The sequence below is a fragment of the Silene latifolia genome, chromosome X (genome assembly GCF_048544455.1).
Source record: "Silene latifolia isolate original U9 population chromosome X, ASM4854445v1, whole genome shotgun sequence".
Lineage (NCBI taxonomy): Eukaryota > Viridiplantae > Streptophyta > Magnoliopsida > Caryophyllales > Caryophyllaceae > Silene > Silene latifolia.
The window spans coordinates 54,699,487-54,719,252 of NC_133537.1; positions in this window are offsets into that span (position 1 = coordinate 54,699,487).

The window sequence follows — 19,766 nt, forward strand, 5'->3', positions numbered from 1 at the left end:
GCCGTTGACCATAGATCAGATGGCTTCTTTGTTTCAACTTTTCTCAAACTTTAATATGAATAAATTAGGTTCTGCTTACTCTTTGTGTTATCTTGAATGCAATTCTGTTTATGATGATACTGAGGATGACCCAGACCCAGACTCAATTGAGATACCTACCTACATAGCCAAGGAAATACTACAAGAGGGGGAAGGGGGACCAGTAATAGAGAATACTGAACCCATCAACGTAGGACCCGAACGAGAACCCCAAGAACTTAGGATAGGGACAACTCTGAACCCCATCGAAAGGGCCAGTTTCATAGACCTCCTACACGAGTTCAAAGACATTTTCGCTTGGTCCTACAAAGACATGTCAGGAATCGACAGGGATATCGCCGAACATAGAATCCCAATTAAGCCAGGTTTCAAGCCCGTAAAACAGAAGCTTCGTCGAATGAGAACAGAGTGGGCTCTCAAGATTAAGGAAGGAGTCGATAAGCAATTCAAAGCCGGGTTCATCAAAGTTTCCGAGTACTCTGACTGGGTAGCCAACATAGTACCCGTACCCAAAAAGGATGGGAGAATCCGTGTTTGTGCTGATTTTAGAGACTTAAACAAAGCAAGTCCTAAAGATGACTTTCCTCTACCACATATCGACATATTGGTGGACAATACCGCAGATCACGCGTTACTATCCTTCATGGATGGGTACGCGGGTTACAACCAAATCAAGATGGCCATAGAAGACATGCACAAGACCGCCTTTGTCACTCAATGGGGAACCTATTGCTATACGGTTATGCCGTTTGGGTTAATCAACGCCGGAGCCACATATCAACGCACCACAACCACACTCCTAAATGACATGATGCACAAAGAAGTTGAGGTGTACGTAGACGACATGATTGTCAAATCCAAGGATAGAGGGGGGCATATTGCGAACCTTCGCAAATTCTTCTTAAGGCTACGAAAGTACAACATGAGGCTCAATCCTCAGAAGTGCGCATTCAGAGTAACATCTGGCAAACTCCTGGGATACGTTGTTAGCCAGCGAGGTACAGAAATAGACCCTTCCAAAATCAAAGCTCTGATCGAAATGCCGCAACCTCAAACGGAGAAAGAAGTCAGAGGATTCCTGGGAAAAGTGTAATATATAAGTTGATTCATATCGAAACTCACCATGATCTGTGAACCTATCTTCAAAAAGCTCAAGAAAACAGATCACACCATGTGGGATGATGATTGTCAAAAGGCGTTCGACCGAATCAAGGAGATATTAGCTAAACCACCCGTGCTCATGCCACCTCAACGAGATCAACCTCTTGGTTTATATCTCACAATGGACCGAAAGAAGCTTGACCATGGGCGCCATGCTAGCTCAAACCGTAGGAAAGGAAGAAAGGGCTATCTACTACCTTAGTAAGAAGTTCTTGGAGTACGAGTGCAAATACTCACAACTCAAAAAGACATGCCTCGCTCTTGTGTGGGCAACGAAGAAGCTACGCCATTACATGCTTAGCTACTCCGTCAAAATATACTCCAAAATGGATCCTGTCAAATACCTCTTCGAGAAACCCGTCCTCAACGGACGATTAGCAAGATGGACATTGATGCTCTCAGAGTTCGATCTCAAATACGTTCCCCTGAAAGTTATAAAAGGGCGCGCCATTGCCGAATTCTTTGCAGAAAACCCCATCCATGATGCACAAACAATAGATACTTGGTCATTTCTAGACGAGGATATACTCCAAACCGATGTGGACTCCTGGGACCTTTACTTTGACGGAGCATCAAACTTAAGAGGATTTGGAATATGAGTGTTGCTCATTTCTCCTGAAGGTGAGCATACACCGATCTCTGTCAAACTCGACTTCGAGGTGACGAACAATGCTGCAGAATACGAAGCTTGTCTCATTGGACTACAGGCGGCAGTAAGCTTAGGCATTAAAAACCTCCGAGTGCATGGGGATTCGTCCCTGATCATCAATCAAGTTACGGGATCTTGGAAAATCCGAAGCGAAAGCTTAGCACCTCATCAAGCCAGAATAGACCAAGTCGCCCAATTCTTTGATCACGTGACCTATCTACACCTACCTCGGGAAGAAAATCAATTTGCGGATGCTCTTGCAAAACTCGCATCTTTGATTAATATGCCAGATAACATGGTGGAAATGCCTTTGTGTATCGAACGACGATCAGAGCCAGCTTATGTCCACCAAATCACCGATGAAGAGGAAATCATAGAGGAGCCTTGGTTCCAAGCAATCCTAAATTTCAAACTCAACGGTACCTATCCACCGGATATGGACAAAAGGGGACAATGCGCTATACGCCTAATAGCTTCCCAATACGTTCTCATGCAAGGAGAGTTATACAAAAGAACACCTCTTGGTGTAATCCTACGTTGCCTTTATCATTCGCGGGCACGGAAAGTAATGGAAGAAGTTCATGATGAAGAATGCGGTCCTCACATGAGTGGGCCCATGATGGTGAAGAAAATCACACGTTTGGGGTATTATTGGACCACAATGGAATCCGATTGCATCAAATATGTAAGACATTGTCACAACTGCCAAATCTCCGGGAATGTACAGCATGTCCCTCCTTCATTGCTCTATACGATGACATCTCCTTAGCCATTTTCTGCCTGGGGAATAGATATAATCGGGAAGATAATTCCGGCCGGAATAGGAGGTCACTATTTCATATTGGTGGCAATCGACTATTTCACCAAATGGGTAGAAGCAGCTTCCTACACTAGTCTCACAGCTAAAAACGTGGCAAAGTTCATACAAAACACATCATCTGTCGATACGGTTGCCCACATGAGATCATTAGTGATAACGGATCACATTTCCAAGCTGAGACTGAGCAATTGCTAGCCAAGTACAAAATTAGGCATCACCACTCTTCGCCATATAGACCACAGACTAATGACGCGGTACAGGCGGCAAACAAGAACGTTGTCACAATTCTCAAGAAAATTATTGACAACTATCGAGATTGGCCAAGCAAAATACCCTTTGCTTTGTGGGGATATCACACATCAGTTAGGACGCCCACTGGGGCCACCCCTTTCTATTTGACCTACGACATGGAAGCTGTACAACCAGTCGAGTTAGAAATACCATCATTGCGTATCTTACTCGAAAGTCAAATCCCGGAAGCCGATTGGAAGAGGGATAGATACGAAGAACTGATCCTCTTGGATGAACGTAGGCTACGCGCATTACATAATGTCCAAACATATCAAGCACGTATCAAACGAGCCTTCAACAAAAGGGTCAAGCCAAGGAACATCAAGGAAGGAGATTTGGTACTCAAGTCGGTTAGAGCTCTTTTACCTGTCGATCCACGGGGAAAATTCAAACCTAATTGGGCTGGGCCATTTCTAGTCAAGTCCATACTTCTAGGGGGTGCGGTTAGAATCACAGACCTAGATGGGAATGAATTTGCCAACCCTACAAACCTTGACCAACTAAAGCGGTATTATGCCTAGAATAGGAATAAAACGCGCCTCGCGTAACCTCACGTGCCTCTCTTGTGGCACTAAATAAACGGCCCCTGGCCAAGCTGAAATAAGCTAATGTCACTCTGCTCTTGCATTTTGACAATTTGTCATCCTTATATCATTAAATAAACTAAATTGCACCTTAAGAGTAAGTAATAGCTCATGCTTAGATTCTAAAGTTCATTACAAGCTCTTGCTTAGAACAATTATTCTTTTACATTTACTCGAACTATGCGCAAGGGTTTGATTTCATTTTTAAATGAATACGTAGGCAATCCTTCACAGGATACAACCCATTAATTTCAAAATGTAAATAGAAGGACATCTGCTAGGACCTCTTTTATTTCATTCATTTTTAATAATCCTTCACATGACCTCTTTTATTTCATTCATTTCTAATAATAATAATAATAATACGTTACATAATAATAATAATGCTAAAACAAAAATAAAAATAGGCTAGGTTTCTAAAAAACCCCACCTTCTTATTACAATAATAATAATAATAATAAATAATAATAAAGACTTAGGCTATTCCTCCATCTTCCCTTTACCCTTGTCATTTCTGTCATACTTCTTGTCACGACCTCGAGCCGGACGCTCCTACGCCACTTCGGACCTAATCATCAACAATCTTTCTCGAGGCCTAGCCTTCCCATTCTTGTCAATCACTTTGTCCACGACAGGAGAGGTCTTCGGTTTCTTCGAAGGATGAACAACTCGAAACCCGGCTTCCTCCTCTCCCTCAGTCAGATGCTTCTCTTTCTCCTTTTCCACTTCGCGCACCTTGTAGTCAACGGGCTCGCGCTTCCTCAATCTCTCACGCTCCTCTGGAGTAGTAGCCTTCCTCCACCGCAGATAGGAGTCCGACACCCATAAGGCAGTAACGGAATAGTTCAAGAGCCACACGTTTCTTTGAGCCCATTTAATGGCCCATTCCCTTCGGCTCTCAGTAGTAAGCGCCACGGCAGTCTGCGGGACAGTGTCAAGCTTCGGGATCATCTATTTCAGTCCAACCTGTCTCATCAGCCTCTCCGGGAAGATGCATACCATGAATTCCAAGCCAGGAATGCGCACAGATCGGGTAGGATCCAAGGAAGATACTCTAGTGACAGATTTGAGATGCCACCATGGTACAACCCATCTAATCAAGGGACCATAATCACTCTTCAGTTTGTTTAACCAATAATTGCAGACCCGAGTAAAGTCCACCATGTAAAGCCTGGTCCTCATTGCAATCGAGCGAGCATGATAAAAAGGAACATGAACTGGGGGCTCGATCAATCGAAGGCGCTCCATAAGCCAGACCTACCAAAAGCGGGTATTAGACAAAAAAAACAAAACAAAAAAAAACGAAAAGAAAAGAAAAAGAAGAAAAAAACGAAAAAAAAGAAAAAGAAGAAAAAAAAAACGAAAAGAAAAGAAAAAAAGAAGAAAAAAACACGAAAAAAGAAAGAAAGAGAGAAAAAGAAAAGTGTTCTTTTACCTGCAGAATAACGGGACTTCCCAAATAAGGTAGGTGGGGTCGGCCTTGTTAATGAATCGGTCAATAAAGTCCAACATTCATACTCCTTTCAAGGTCACTAGACGGTCCACCTCAATTCTTGTCAATCCAAGCAGGTCTCTAAATTTGTTCTTATACCCTTGGGAAGTAGAAGGAATAGCAGGCAAGTGTTCTGGGTCCCACCCACCGATCGCGGCAATTTTTTCAGGAAACGGGCAAATGTCACCTCCGGGGAAAGCAAAAACATGATAATTTGGGTCCCAATAATCAAGACAAGCATCTAGGAATGGTTTGACCACCTTGATAAGCTTCAAGCTCAACAATGATCCAAGATTTTAAGCACCCAGGTCGTGTTTCTCCATGTTGGAAAACTCGTTGGTCCACTCTTTTAGGCGAATCTCTAAAGTATTCATGATGAATGTTTCTTTTGAGAACTTTATGTAATAAGATGAGGAAGAGACGGAAGAATTGTGTGAATAAAACCTCTATCGACGTCTCTATTTATACCAAAATCTGTTTCCTAAAATCCGCCAGGACGGATACACCTGGGAACAGGCGCAGCACCTGCTGCGCCTCTTCAAAGGGACGCAGCTCCTGCTGCGCCTCCTCCTCAGCATTGTTTCTGTGAATTTCCGCGTTGGATCTTTCCTAAATTCCTTAATGAATAATTGTAACACCCGCGAATTTCTCATTTTGACAATTAAAATTTATTTAACCGTTTAATTGATTCATTTTACATTTTTAAATTATTTAATTTAATTAATTCATTTTGAAACATAAATTTTATTAAAGCTATAATTTCAAGGCTTAATTTACATAAAAATAAATATTTTGTCGGATAGTATTAATAGGGATAATAATAGTAATTTTCCGTCTTAAATTATAAGTGTACTTCCGTCTAGCAAGTTCGTTGGATTTCTTTTATAAAGCTGTCTCTTTTCGAACCAACCCGATTCCGACAACACAACTAACTTAAATATTATTATTATTATTATTATTATTATTATTATTATTATTATTATTATTATTAGTATTATTATTTTGTTGTTGTTGTTGTCCTACTCGTCCCCACACCCCCCTACTTTCCCCTTTCTCTTTCGTGAATCACCAAAGATCAACAACATTCCTGCAAAAAGAAACAACAAACAATCAATAAACCATAAACACCATTTTTCGACCTTTTAAGCTCAGATCCCGTCTCCGTTTCTCAACTATTTTCGCTAATCTTTACGCCATTGGCTTCCTCTTTCTGTCCTTATTCTTTCAAGGTAAGAAAGTATTGTTTTTGTGGTGATTTCAGTTTGACCCGTCTTATGAAAGTTCTGATTTTTAGCTCTTTTATCTCGTTTTCTTTCCTCTAGTTTAAGAAACTGAAGACCCGGTGAGAGGCTCATACTTTTTAGACGTTTTCTCGGAGTTTTGAAGGGCAAAAAGGTAACGGTGATAGGTTACTCGACAAAAACGTCGAGATTTCGTCTTATGGGTCGTTTTATGTGCTCTTATTCAATAAAGTTTGGTTCTTTATCTTCCCTTTCTTCAATGGTAGTTTTCGCCTCAAGATGGTGTTGAAACGGATTTGTTTTGACCCGTTTGAGTACCGCTTTGTGCTCTGTTTTTGTCTGACGACTAGTGCCGCTCAGTCCTATGCTTTTGGAGTTGATTTCATGTAGCCTTTCGAGACCGTTTTGGGATTGCTTATTATATGTGAATTTCCGTCTTTTCATGTTTGAAAATCTTTCTTGAGTTCGACTCAAATTGGCTGTCCTTTGTTGTTGGAAAATCTGTGGTGCAGGCTGTCTCGATGGAGCCATGTTTGGCACGGTTCCATGTAGTTAGTGGACTGTTGTTGGCTCGGTTTTGGTGGCTGCTTGGGTTCAGTTTTGGGGCGGGTGTTCTGGGCAGGTTTTGAGACGGGTACTTGTCGAGACTTGGAGACGGGTTGTATGCGTTTTAGGATTTGTTTTGAGTTGCTTGTGCAGGTGGTCCGTATAAGGCTATTTTTGGGAATGTTTTCGAGTCTGTTTTGAGACAGATAGATGGGTGCCTTTCGGGTCTGTTCTGGAGTGTTTTGGGACGGGAATGAGGCGTGAGTTAGTGCCGTATCGGGACTGTTTTAAGACAGAAAACGTGGTGTTCTTAGACGCTATACACGGGCTATTTTAGCGGGTACTTGGCGGTTAAATTATATGGTAATTGACTTGTCGATATTATATTTGCAGTTGCTTGAATATGTACTAAGTAAATGTTGGCTATGTGTAGATTTGTTCAATTTGGTTCTATTATCCAATTATTATTATTATTAGTAGTAGTATTATCAATAATATGTTAATCGTCACATTGTTTATCCGAGAGATGAGTTAACTTAGGGGATTTTGGTGATTTGATACGTACAAATCATTTGGGTTATTAGTGGAAAGTTGGGTTGTTTACATGATTTGAGTTACTCGAATGGATTTGATGAGGTTTTGAGTTGTGATACTAAGTTCAGAATGATAAGAGTGCTCCATTGTTCATACATTGATTATTATTTAACGTTAATACAGAGATTTATTACCTAAGGTATCGGTTGTTAACTTGCAAGTATGATCAAGAACTCGCCTTGTGGTTTACATGTATTGTTATTTTGGGCTCGTCATATTCATTTATTTGGGCACGTCATATTCATTTATTTGGACTTGTGTTTCTTGTTTTCCTCCTTGCTTGCCTTAGTAATTTTATAAAGCATTAGTTGGGCTCACTTTGTCTTAATTGTTGGACTTACATGATTAAATGATTTGGGCCAACCTTATGCTTAGTAGTAGGCTCATGAAAGAGTTACTTGTGTGGATTTTCATTTTTATCCGTAAATTTTATATAACGTAAATTATTCATTACCGCTCGTTATATTTTATTTGAATGACATGTTTCCATTTTAATATGAGTCCAATGTAAATATCCATGCCTTGTGTGTAGTAAATGGTTCATCTTACAATTGAGTCATTTATAATTGAATGCTTGTTTTGCTTATTATAAATGGTTCATTTCCAAATCTGTTTGCATTTTTATTCAAGTGTCAAGTAGTGAAGAAATGGATTACTTATTTACATTCATGAAAATAATTTGGCGTGAAATGTCTTATTTAGATTATCAACGGCTCATTTCATTAGTAGTCTCTTTCCAAGTTGATTCGTATCGCTTGGTTGAGTCGTGTTCGTTTGATAATGCCTTTATGCTATACCTTTTTGCTTGACTTGTCTTTACGCCTCTTTCGGATTGTCCTGCCGATCGTGGGTTTAGCTCATATTTTCCGCCTCTTTGGGATCGTCCCGCCGATTGTGGGTTCTCGATTTCCGATCTGTCTTCGAGTCTTGGATGCGGACTGCATTCCGCCGCATGTCGAATCGTGGACCGTTCGCCCGAGAGTCGGGCAGATTTAGACTAGGACTGAGTCTTGGGAGTACCACTGTCGTCCTACCAGGGGAATTATATTTTGATATATGAGTAGTAAAGGTCTTGCTTGGTTATAGATATTGGTATTTGTCTTTCAAGGTAAGAGTTATGCCTTGTGTTGTTTGTCTTGGTCCTATCATATACTAGGGGTGAGCTATAAGCCCTCTAGTTGCGATATGATCGTCGGGATTGATGTTCCCATCCGTTCTTATGGTGAGATGCAAGCCATAAGTATGAATGTGACATTAGTAGCCACGTCCGTGCAATGTTTTCTAAGTGGTTTTCCAAGTAATGGCTACGGTTTCTATACTTGTAATTTGCATTGGTTGATCCCTTACTTAATCGCTTCACATGATTGATTCTAATCTCATATCTATATTGTATTTCCTTGAAATGCGTGCTTTTGTATAAATGACCATATTCCTGTCTTTCATATTATTTAATTGTTTCACATGATCAGTTGAATCTTTATTAAGCTAATGTTGGCCTATCTTGTTCCATCTCAATTATTTGCCATGTTTACATATAAACTTGATATTCTTATCTTTTGTATGTATCTTATATGACTTACCTGTTTTAGTTCCTTGTTATGTTCGTTTTGACATTTTGTGGTTGGGAGAACCTTGAGTTACTCCCCTTGATTGTATGCGTTCATGTTTACATGAATGACAGGTGTATTAGTGATGCATTCATGGGGTGAAGACATGTGTGAGCTAGCGAGTACTTCGGCCTAATAGTTGGTTTATTAGGATTGTTTGGACCTACCCTTTTATTGTATTGTCATTCGAGGGATATATTTTCCCTCACCTCGACTATCACGTTTGTATAATTTAAACTTTCTTTCCGCATTCTTTATTTATGTTTTGGATTTTAATGAACCCGCGCTTTAAATTTTAAAAGTTTCAAAAATTTCCTAATTTCCGCTTGAATTTATAAGTTATGTTTTCCGCTTTATCGCGGGGTGTCACAGTTGGTATCAGAGCCTATGTTGCTCCCGACGCACACACGTGTACCCCAAAATTAAACTTGAACTTGACTTCTAATAGTGAATGAGAGATGGGTAGAACTAAGGACCTAAGTTCGTAGTCTCTTTGTGTATGCTTCGTGGTAGGTTCTAACATGTTTGTTGAATTGTCAACTGTTTTTGTGCCCTTGGATCAATGACCGTAAACCTACCAACGCGAAGATCAAGATTTGGTGCCTATTGCCAGAAATTGAAGATTTGCCCAACCTTGAAGAATGCTTCTACTTCCTAGAAGATGTTTCTCATTCTTTATTCTTTATCTCTTGGTGCTTATCCTTCTCCTAAACTTTCTTCTGTTTTGCTTGAAAGATATTCTTGTACCCCTAACTTGTCCTTTGTTCTCTGCTTACCCTCCCTTAACGCCTTTTTGATAGTTCTCTTTCTTTTGTGGGATGTTAACCTTGGTTGGATAATTTGGCTTTGTGGAGTTTGTTGTGTTTAACCCATAACCCTGGTTTTGAGAGGTTGTGATGTTGGAAAGACTTAGGTAGTGTGGTGAGACATACTTAATGATTCTTATACCTAGACCCTTGATAAAGTGAGTATAATTAATTGGTGGTTTCCGTGTGACAAGTGTGAGTGGCAATTGCTACTAAGGTTATAGAACGTAGCTTTGTTGTTTATGTTTGGGATTTGAAAGGATTGGGAAGTGTAGTGAGACGTATCTTGGGATACTAGTGCCTAGTACTTCACTTATAATGGATGAGATTGAATGGTGGATTTAAGGATGTAGGATTGACTAAGTAAGTCGAGTTTGTGATTGGCTTTCGTAGTTGCTTTGGATATGAGGGTTTAATGTATATGTCACCATTTATGCTTTAGGTTTCGAGAGTATAACAAGACCTCTTTGTTATTTTGATTAAGAGTTGTACCATTTTGAGAAATTCATAGTTGACACTAGTTAGTAGCTTTGATCTTGTTTTGTGAAGGTCGTTGGGTGGACATTTAATATTTGGGCACGGTCGAATCACAAGTGTAGCGAAATACGTTGTTTCATGGGATGACTTAAGATGAAGTAACATAAGTGTTTTGAGGAAATCCTTGGTAGTGTTGTGGTTATAAGTTTTGTTGTTGGGAAGTTTTCGGAACCGTTTAGGATGATGTTGTTTGAGATTTGAGTATCTGGCGTTTCCTTGTTGTCTCATTTCCCTTCTTCTTTCACCATAAGCGTTGCCGTTCATATCTTTCTTCCTCAATTCATCATGCTCCTCCTTTAAATTCGATCTTTGGTAACCTATAAAATTATATCTTTGACATCCTTGTTGACCTAACTTCGATTCTTATCCCTAGGAAGTTCATCATAGTTCTTTTATTAGTTAAGTTTGAACTTTCTTAGCGTACTTTGCATTTATGATATCTAAGTTCTTTTCTTTTCGTACAGTTTCTAAACGTGTCAAGCTATCATTTTTGGTTCATTGTTGAAAATTTATATTATTTTTACAAAATCTTACCTATTTTAAAAGGTTCGAAAATGAAAATTTGATTTAGTTCCCTATCTGTTCCTTGAGTGTAAAATTATTTATCATGATTTTAATTGCTAAATCCGAGATTTCTTTAAATTTTATCCAATTTCTGTTAAATTTGATCTATTTATGATTTTCTTTGTCAAGGTTTAACATTATACTTTCATGAATTTAACTCCTTTTTGAGTTTAAAAGTGAAACCTTTATTTCCATTTTGGCTTTTGCAAAAGAAAAAAAAATGAGTGGATTACCCTTTCTTTTGATTTTAACGTTGATCGGATGTTAGAACTCGTTATTAGAGACGTTTAATAACTTGTACTACGCTTGTCGGCGAGTGATTTTGTTTTAAATTTGTCTTTGACTTGGAAAGTTAGCGTTCTTGTGTGCACGACAAGAGCAATTTCATTCCATGAATGAGACTCATAATTTTGGAAACTCTCCGTTAATGTTTTTGAAAATTTTGATTTTTTTTTATTTATACAATGATTTACATTTCGACCTGGTTATGTCGGAAAATTTTATTTGAAGCTTTTGAAAGAATTTTAATTCTTACGATAAGTAACTTTTTAATGTTTTGGTTGCCGATTTCAAAAGGTCCAATTTTACTTTTATGACCTTTCATTTCTACTTTCAAGTTTCGAGGACGAAACTTTTTAAAAAGATGGGGTGATTGTAACACCCGCGAATTTCTCATTTTGACAATTAAAATTTATTTAACCGTTTAATTGATTCATTTTACATTTTTAAATTATTTAATTTAATTAATTCATTTTGAAACATAAATTTTATTAAAGCTATAATTTCAAGGCTTAATTTACATAAAAATAAATATTTTGTCGGATAGTATTAATAGGGATAATAATAGTAATTTTCCGTCTTAAATTATAAGTGTACTTCCGTCTAGCAAGTTCGTTGGATTTCTTTTATAAAGCTGTCTCTTTTCGAACCAACCCGATTCCGACAACACAACTAACTTAAATATTATTATTATTATTATTATTATTATTATTAGTATTATTATTTTGTTGTTGTTGTTGTCCTACTCGTCCCCACACCCCCCTACTTTCCCTTTTCTCTTTCGTGAATCACCAGCATCAACAACATTCACCTGCAAAAAGAAACAACAAACAATCAATAAACCATAAACACCATTTTTCGACCTTTTAAGCTCAGATCCCGTCTCCGTTTCTCAACTATTTTCGCTAATCTTTACGCCATTGGCTTCCTCTTTCTGTCCTTATTCTTTCAAGGTAAGAAAGTATTGTTTTTGTGGTGATTTCAGTTTGACCCGTCTTATGAAAGTTCTGATTTTTAGCTCTTTTATCTCGTTTTCTTTCCTCTAGTTTAAGAAACTAAAGACCCGGTGAGAGGCTCATACTTTTTAGACGTTTTCTCGGAGTTTTGAAGGGCAAAAAGGTAACGGTGATAGGTTACTCGACAAAAACGTCGAGATTTCGTCTTATGGGTCGTTTTATGTGCTCTTATTCAATAAAGTTTGGTTCTTTATCTTCCCTTTCTTCAATGGTAGTTTTCGCCTCAGTATGGTGTTGAAACGGGACTGTTTTGACCCGTTTGAGTACCGCTTGTGCTCTGTTTTGTTACAGCGACTAGTGCCGCTCAGTCCTATGCTTTTGGAGTTGATTTCATGTAGCCTTTCGAGACCGTTTTGGGCTTGCTTATTATATGTGAATTTCCGTCTTTTCATGTTTGAAAATCTTTCTTGAGTTCGACTCAAATTGGCTGTCCTTTGTTGTTGGAAAATCTGTGGTGCAGGCTGTCTCGATGGAGCCGTGTTTGGCACGGTTCCATGTAGTTAGTGGACTGTTGTTGGCTCGGTTTTGGTGGCTGCTTGGGTTCAGTTTTGGGGCGGGTGTTCTGGGCAGGTTTTGAGACGGGTACTTGTCGAGACTTGGAGACGGGTTGTATGCGTTTTAGGATTTGTTTTGAGTTGCTTGTGCAGGTGGTCCGTATAAGGCTATTTTTGGGAATGTTTTCGAGTCTGTTTTGAGACGGATAGATGGGTGCCTTTCGGGTCTGTTCTGGAGTGTTTTGGGACGGGAATGAGGCGTGAGTTAGTGCCGTATCGGGACTGTTTTAAGACAGAAAACGTGGTGTTCTTAGACGCTATACACGGGCTGTTTTAGCGGGTACTTGGCGGTTAAATTATATGGTAATTGACTTGTCGATATTATATTTGCAGTTGCTTGAATATGTACTAAGTAAATGTTGGCTATGTGTAGATTTGTTCAATTTGGTTCTATTATCCAATTATTATTATTATTAGTAGTAGTATTATCAATAATATGTTAATCGTCACATTGTTTATCCGAGAGATGAGTTAACTTAGGGGATTTTGGTGATTTGATACGTACAAATCATTTGGGTTATTAGTGGAAAGTTGGGTTGTTTACATGATTTGAGTTACTCGAATGGATTTGATGAGGTTTTGAGTTGTGATACTAAGTTCAGAATGATAAGAGTGCTCCATTGTTCATACATTGATTATTATTTAACGTTAATACAGAGATTTATTACCTAAGGTATCGGTTGTTAACTTGCAAGTATGATCAAGAACTCGCCTTGTGGTTTACATGTATTGTTATTTTGGGCTCGTCATATTCATTTATTTGGGCACGTCATATTCATTTATTTGGACTTGTGTTTCTTGTTTTCCTCCTTGCTTGCCTTAGTAATTTTATAAAGCATTAGTTGGGCTCACTTTGTCTTAATTGTTGGACTTACATGATTAAATGATTTGGGCCAACCTTATGCTTAGTAGTAGGCTCATGAAAGAGTTACTTGTGTGGATTTTCATTTTTATCCGTAAATTTTATATAACGTAAATTATTCATTACCGCTCGTTATATTTTATTTGAATGACATGTTTCCATTTTAATATGAGTCCAATGTAAATATCCATGCCTTGTGTGTAGTAAATGGTTCATCTTACAATTGAGTCATTTATAATTGAATGCTTGTTTTGCTTATTATAAATGGTTCATTTCCGTCTGTTTGCATTTTTATTCAAGTGTCAAGTAGTGAAGAAATGGATTACTTATTTACATTCATGAAAATAATTTGGCGTGAAATGTCTTATTTAGATTATCAACGGCTCATTTCATTAGTAGTCTCTTTCCAAGTTGATTCGTATCGCTTGGTTGAGTCGTGTTCGTTTGATAATGCCTTTATGCTATACCTTTTTGCTTGACTTGTCTTTACGCCTCTTTCGGACTGTCCTGCCGATTGTGGGTTTAGCTCATATTTTCCGCCTCTTTCGGACTGTCCTGCCGATTGTGGGTTCTCGATTTCCGATCTGTCTTCGAGTCTTGGATGCGGACTGTTCTGCCGCATGTCGAATCGGGGACCGTTCGCCCGAGAGTCGGCGATTTAGACTAGGACGAGTCTTGGGAGTACCACTTTGTCGTCCTACCGGGAATTATATTTTGATATATGAGTAGTAAAGGTCTTGCTTGGTTATAGATATTGGTATTTGTCTTTCAAGGTAAGAGTTATGCCTTGTGTTGTTTGTCTTGGTCCTATCATATACTAGGGGTGAGCTATAAGCCCTCTAGTTGCGATATGATCGTCGGGATTGATGTTCCCATCCGTTCTTATGGTGAGATGCAAGCCATAAGTATGAATGTGACATTAGTAGCCACGTCCCGTGCAATGTTTGCTAAGTGGTTTTCCAAATAATGGCTACGGTTTCTATTCTTGTAATTTGCATTGGTTGATCCCTTACTTAACTGCTTCACATGATTCGGATTCTAATCTCATATCTATATTGTATTTCCTTGAAATGCGTGCTTTTGTATAAATGACCATATTCCTGTCTTTCATATTATTTAATTGTTTCACATGATCAGTTGAATCTTTATTAAGCTAATGTTGGCCTATCTTGTTCCATCTCAATTATTTGCCATGTTTACATATAAACTTGATATTCTTATCTTTTGTATGTATCTTATATGACTTACCTGTTTTAGTTCCTTGTTATGTTCGTTTTGACATTTTGTGGCTGGGAGAACCTTGAGTTACTCCCCACCGATCGTATGGCGTTCATGTTTACATGAATGACAGGTATTAGTGATGCATTCATGGGGTGAAGACATGTGTGAGCTAGCGAGCACTTCGGCCTAATAGTTGGTTTATTAGGATTGTTTGGACCTACCCTTTTATTGTATTGTCATTCGAGGGATATATTTTCCCTCACCTCGACTATCACGTTTGTATAATTTAAACTTTCTTTCCGCATTCTTTATTTATGTTTTGGATTTTAATGAACCCGCGCTTTAAATTTTAAAAGTTTCAAAAATTTCCTAATTTCCGCTTGAATTTATAAGTTATGTTTTCCGCTTTATCGCGGGGTGTCACAATAATTTCCTATTCATACGGGTTATTATTTTGGTAAATATGTCAAAATTACCATAGTTCGTGTTTCCTAATTTCGCGGATGCGCTTTTCGAGGCAATATCAGCATTTTCGTAATTTTAGCACACTTATATGTTTCTTTCTATTTTCTTCTTTTTTAGGAAATCATTTCTCCAAATTAATGTGATTTATTTCAAACTTATATATTTCTTTTTTCGGGAATTATTTCGCTCCCGTCCCACGTTACATTTCTAACTTATAGATTTCTATTTTTTTTCATTTTTTTGGAGGTAACCCTCCCTACCGTCCGGTCATTTTCGACAAATTTTTCGCATTTTGGCTTTTTTTCATTTTTTTGCACTTGTGAGTCATTTGTTTTGCGCTAATTTAGGTCATACATCGTCAAATGTATGTTTTACGTGAACTTCTATGTAAATTTCGGCAGCATGACGGCATAAACCGTCATCTACCAAACCTGTTCAAAGCTAACCTGCATGTACAAGCAACACAACCCAGCAGCAAAGGCACTCAGGCCATCATATACAACCAAAAAAGAGATATGTACAACAAACTGGGGGCTCGAGCCCCAAACAAAATCCAAATGTCCAAAATGTAGGTCCTAAAATGTACAAATGTGCAAGATACAGCCAACAGCAAACAACAAAACAAAAACTATTGCCGGTCGCCACCTAACTCCGCAACTCTCGCCTCGAGAGCAGTAACCTCGGCGTCGCGAACCTTGAGCTCCCTCAGCAAACGAGTTGTCTCCTCCCGAGACTGGGCAAGCTCTCGCTCCAGCTCACGCTCCCTCTGCAAGCAACAAAATTGGCTCATGTCAATCATTTAAAACAATCATAAGAAAATAAGAAAATTCAAAAATGAAGAAAGGTTCATACCTAACGACCTCGACCACCGACAAGTACCTCGACGGCAGTAGCTCGCAGCCGGTTGGCTACCCTCCATAACGCCATAAACCAGGACGGCGCAACCTGCATTTTCAAAAAAAAAGTTCTTAATAATGAGATAAGGATAATCAAATGTGTTCTTACACAAAGATCATGCAAATTAGAGGCTCACCCTCCAAACCAGATGCTGCCAATCGTCCAGGCCAGCATCCGTCACAGCCACGTCAAAGTCATGTAGCTCGGAGATCGTCGTCCTCCCGGTCGCGTCAGTGTACTCGAGAGTCTCAGGGTACTCTGGGGGCTCGATGCTCACCGCCTCGACCTCCTGCAAAGTCAAATGATTCTCTTTAATCGGTGATCTTTCATCGTATTCTCAAAAATCGAAAATAAAGAAGGATAAAGCACTTACCGCAACCGGCCAGTACGCCAACCTCCCGTAGAGGAACGCCGAGTAGTCCTCACCAGGTAGAAGGAGGGCGTCACCACCAACGCCTTGACCAAGTCGGCCTCCCTCTCGGCCTCGAAGGCTCCCGAACATCGTCCTAGGAGGATCGATGGGAACCGTCAAGACATCCCGAGAGCACTGACGAGCCAAGCGCTCGCCCAAGTACCACACGGGACCCATCGACGTCCTCAGCGGCGGCGGCTCGAGCTCCTAGGTCGAAGGACCTCGACCACAAAGGAGGAGCGCCGGCGTACTCCGCCCAAGGCCTGGGCACCCACTGGGAAAAGAAAAGCAAGAAATCATTCTTATGATCGGTAAAAAGTAATAAAGAAGCAAAATGAATATAAGTGAGATGCTCACGCTGTCCAGCTGAAGAGCGTTCATGTCCCGCCGGTAGACACCGTGAGAGGAGCGCTTGCTCCTCGTGCGACACATCACCCAATCCCTCACAACGGGATATGCCTTCTCCAGCGGCTCCGTCCTCTTGGGCGAGAGGCTCGGAAAGTAGGAGTATACCCACGCCTGCGAAGCAAGATAGTCAATAACGATATTTCGTAATTCGATAAGGAAAGGAAGTGATTATTAGTCCAAATGAAGGTTCATACCTCCAACAGTAGCCCAGGGCCGACAGCACCAGGAGAAGTCCCCTTCTCCATCAACTCCGGACGAACCATGACCCTCATGAAGCGGATGAGGACCGCAAAACCAAGCGGTGACCCGGTCCCAATGCCCTAGGGAGCTCGGGTCGAAAGAAAGGGAAGAAGCTTCGTCGTGACCTCTCTCCCTTGTCTCGAGGTAGATTGAAGACAGAAACCACTAAAGCCACAAGCGGGCCCTCCGCTCACCGGTTTGACAGGAGGAGGAGCGTCTCTCTCCCGTCGATCACCACCGGCGCGAGTCTTCCCCGCAAAGTAGTCTCGAACATAAGAACTAGGCACCAAACCAGTCATCAGAATGTGACCTTCGGCGCTAAGTTCCGGCCGATCAACCTCCTAGCCTCGGTGAGTCCACCCTCATGGCGGTCTCCGGCCACTCCACTACCTCGATCCCCACGGCGGCCCGGAGATCATGCCGTAGTCCTCCAACGTGACTCCCACCTCACCAAAAGGCATGTGAAAAGTGGAAGTCGTATCCCAGAATCGGTCCAAGAAAGCGCGGACCAGGCTAAGGTTAGCCCGCAGCTTCCTCTTCGCGATATCCCTCCAAGCCTGCACCGGGCGCCGAATGCTCCCGCTCGTTCATGGCCCGCTCCTCCGCCCGACTTGACCTCTCGTAGCACTCCATAGCCGTCGTGTAGCCCGAGAACGATCGATGTTCCCGCCTCCTATTGTGATTTGAAACAAAAGCTATCTTTAGTTTGAATGAAATTGGAAAAGAAATTGGAGCGAATGAAACGAAAGAAGATGAGTGATGAGTGATGAATTCAAGATTACCAAGCTCTTCACCATCCTATAGGACAGGTGACCCTCCGCAGCCCAAAGCAAGTGCTCTTGTCCCAGTCTCGGCCCACGCAGTGCTCCCCTCGGTGGCGACCTCCTCGCCCCACGTTGGCCCGTCTCGGGGCCTCCTCCTCCTCAGCAACCTCCTCCTCGAGGATCTCGTCCTCAGCAACCTCCCCGACTGCCCTAACCGCAGCAAAAGCCTCCTCAAGAGCAAGAGAAGCGTCAACAGCAGTGTCTATCTCCATGGGAGCTCTCCCAGAAGTAGAAGCCTCGTCACCTATAAAATTAGGCCATATTTAGGGCGCGTCAAGTGACGACAAGCCTTGATCAGGGGTTTTTCGAGTTTTTAGGAGCCCGAAGTCGCTCTTTTCTCGCCATCTTTGGCCGTATTCCCATAAACCCGATCACTCATGTGGTAATTTGGGTCAAGTCAAGCCTAAGTTGAAGCTTAGTCATGGGTTCGAGTCGAAATTTCGACAGCATTTCGTTATAACGGCGATTATGCCTTAGAAAGGTGTCCTGAAAAAGCCGTCACAAACCAAAATTCCGAGATGATAGGAAGTTTACCCATCATTCAAGGATTCCAAATGTCAATTTTCATCGCGAATGGGCAATCCTAAGGCCATTTTCGAAGCAATTTACGGTTTAGCTGTGAACCCGTCTCAATTTCACTCAAATGCCCAAAACTCAATGAAAATTCGAAACAAATACATGGTTATGATCCTTATACTGCCAATTAGCCATTTATATGGTCAATTTTACAAGGCAAGATCATTTGGGGGAAAAGCCCCAAATTTTCGACATTTTAGGGTTGAAAACCCTAAATTTTGTCGATCCAATTCGTCTGTTATAGAAGATTAATGCAAGAATAATATACATACCTCGATTAGTCATGGCGAATGCAAGGTTTTGGATCAAATTTTGGCGGAAATGGTTGAAGTTTGAGAGAGAAATTGATGAATTTGTGTTTCGAAACAAATGAAATAAACCCTCTGTTTCATCGCATTTTTACGCAGAAAAGACACCTCCAGGAACAGACGCAGCAGGTGCTGCGCCTCTTCCAAGAGACACAGCACTTGCTGCGCCTCTTCCTTAGCTTCCCTTCATACGAATTTTCAAAAATTCGTTATGAGTTCATTATTTGTGGGCCCATCTTTGGTGCGCCTCTTCCCCGATGCCATTTTATCTTTTTTGGTCCGTTTGACGATAATTCTTCGTTCAGACCCGCATTTCTAAGGCAACGGCACACTATCATACATTATTTATTGCTTCTAAGACCTTGCTTGACACAACGAGCAGGTATTCTTTGACAGGTGTTTCGACACGCCTTCATTATATTCCCCCAGCGAGAGTAAGCGGATAGACAATCCCTCTTGAGACATGAAGATAAATTCTTGATAAGGTTTTCCCCAACGAGAGTTCACGACATACAATCGTCCTTCTCGAGTTATTCTGAAGTTTGTTTGAAGACGACCCAAGCAGATTTCTCCCAGCAGTTCTCGCCTGTGTCCTGCTACCCACAATATTTCCTGTTTCCCCACCGAGTGCGATAAAGGTGTCGTTCTCCAGAGGTTCCCAGACCGGCAGGGTTCTTATACTCAAGCCTTAGTTACCCCTCAGTTTGAAATTATATTTTGGGCCTCCTTCCCATTGATGCTTTCCTTTAGGGTCCCACACCCTAGCACAGTTC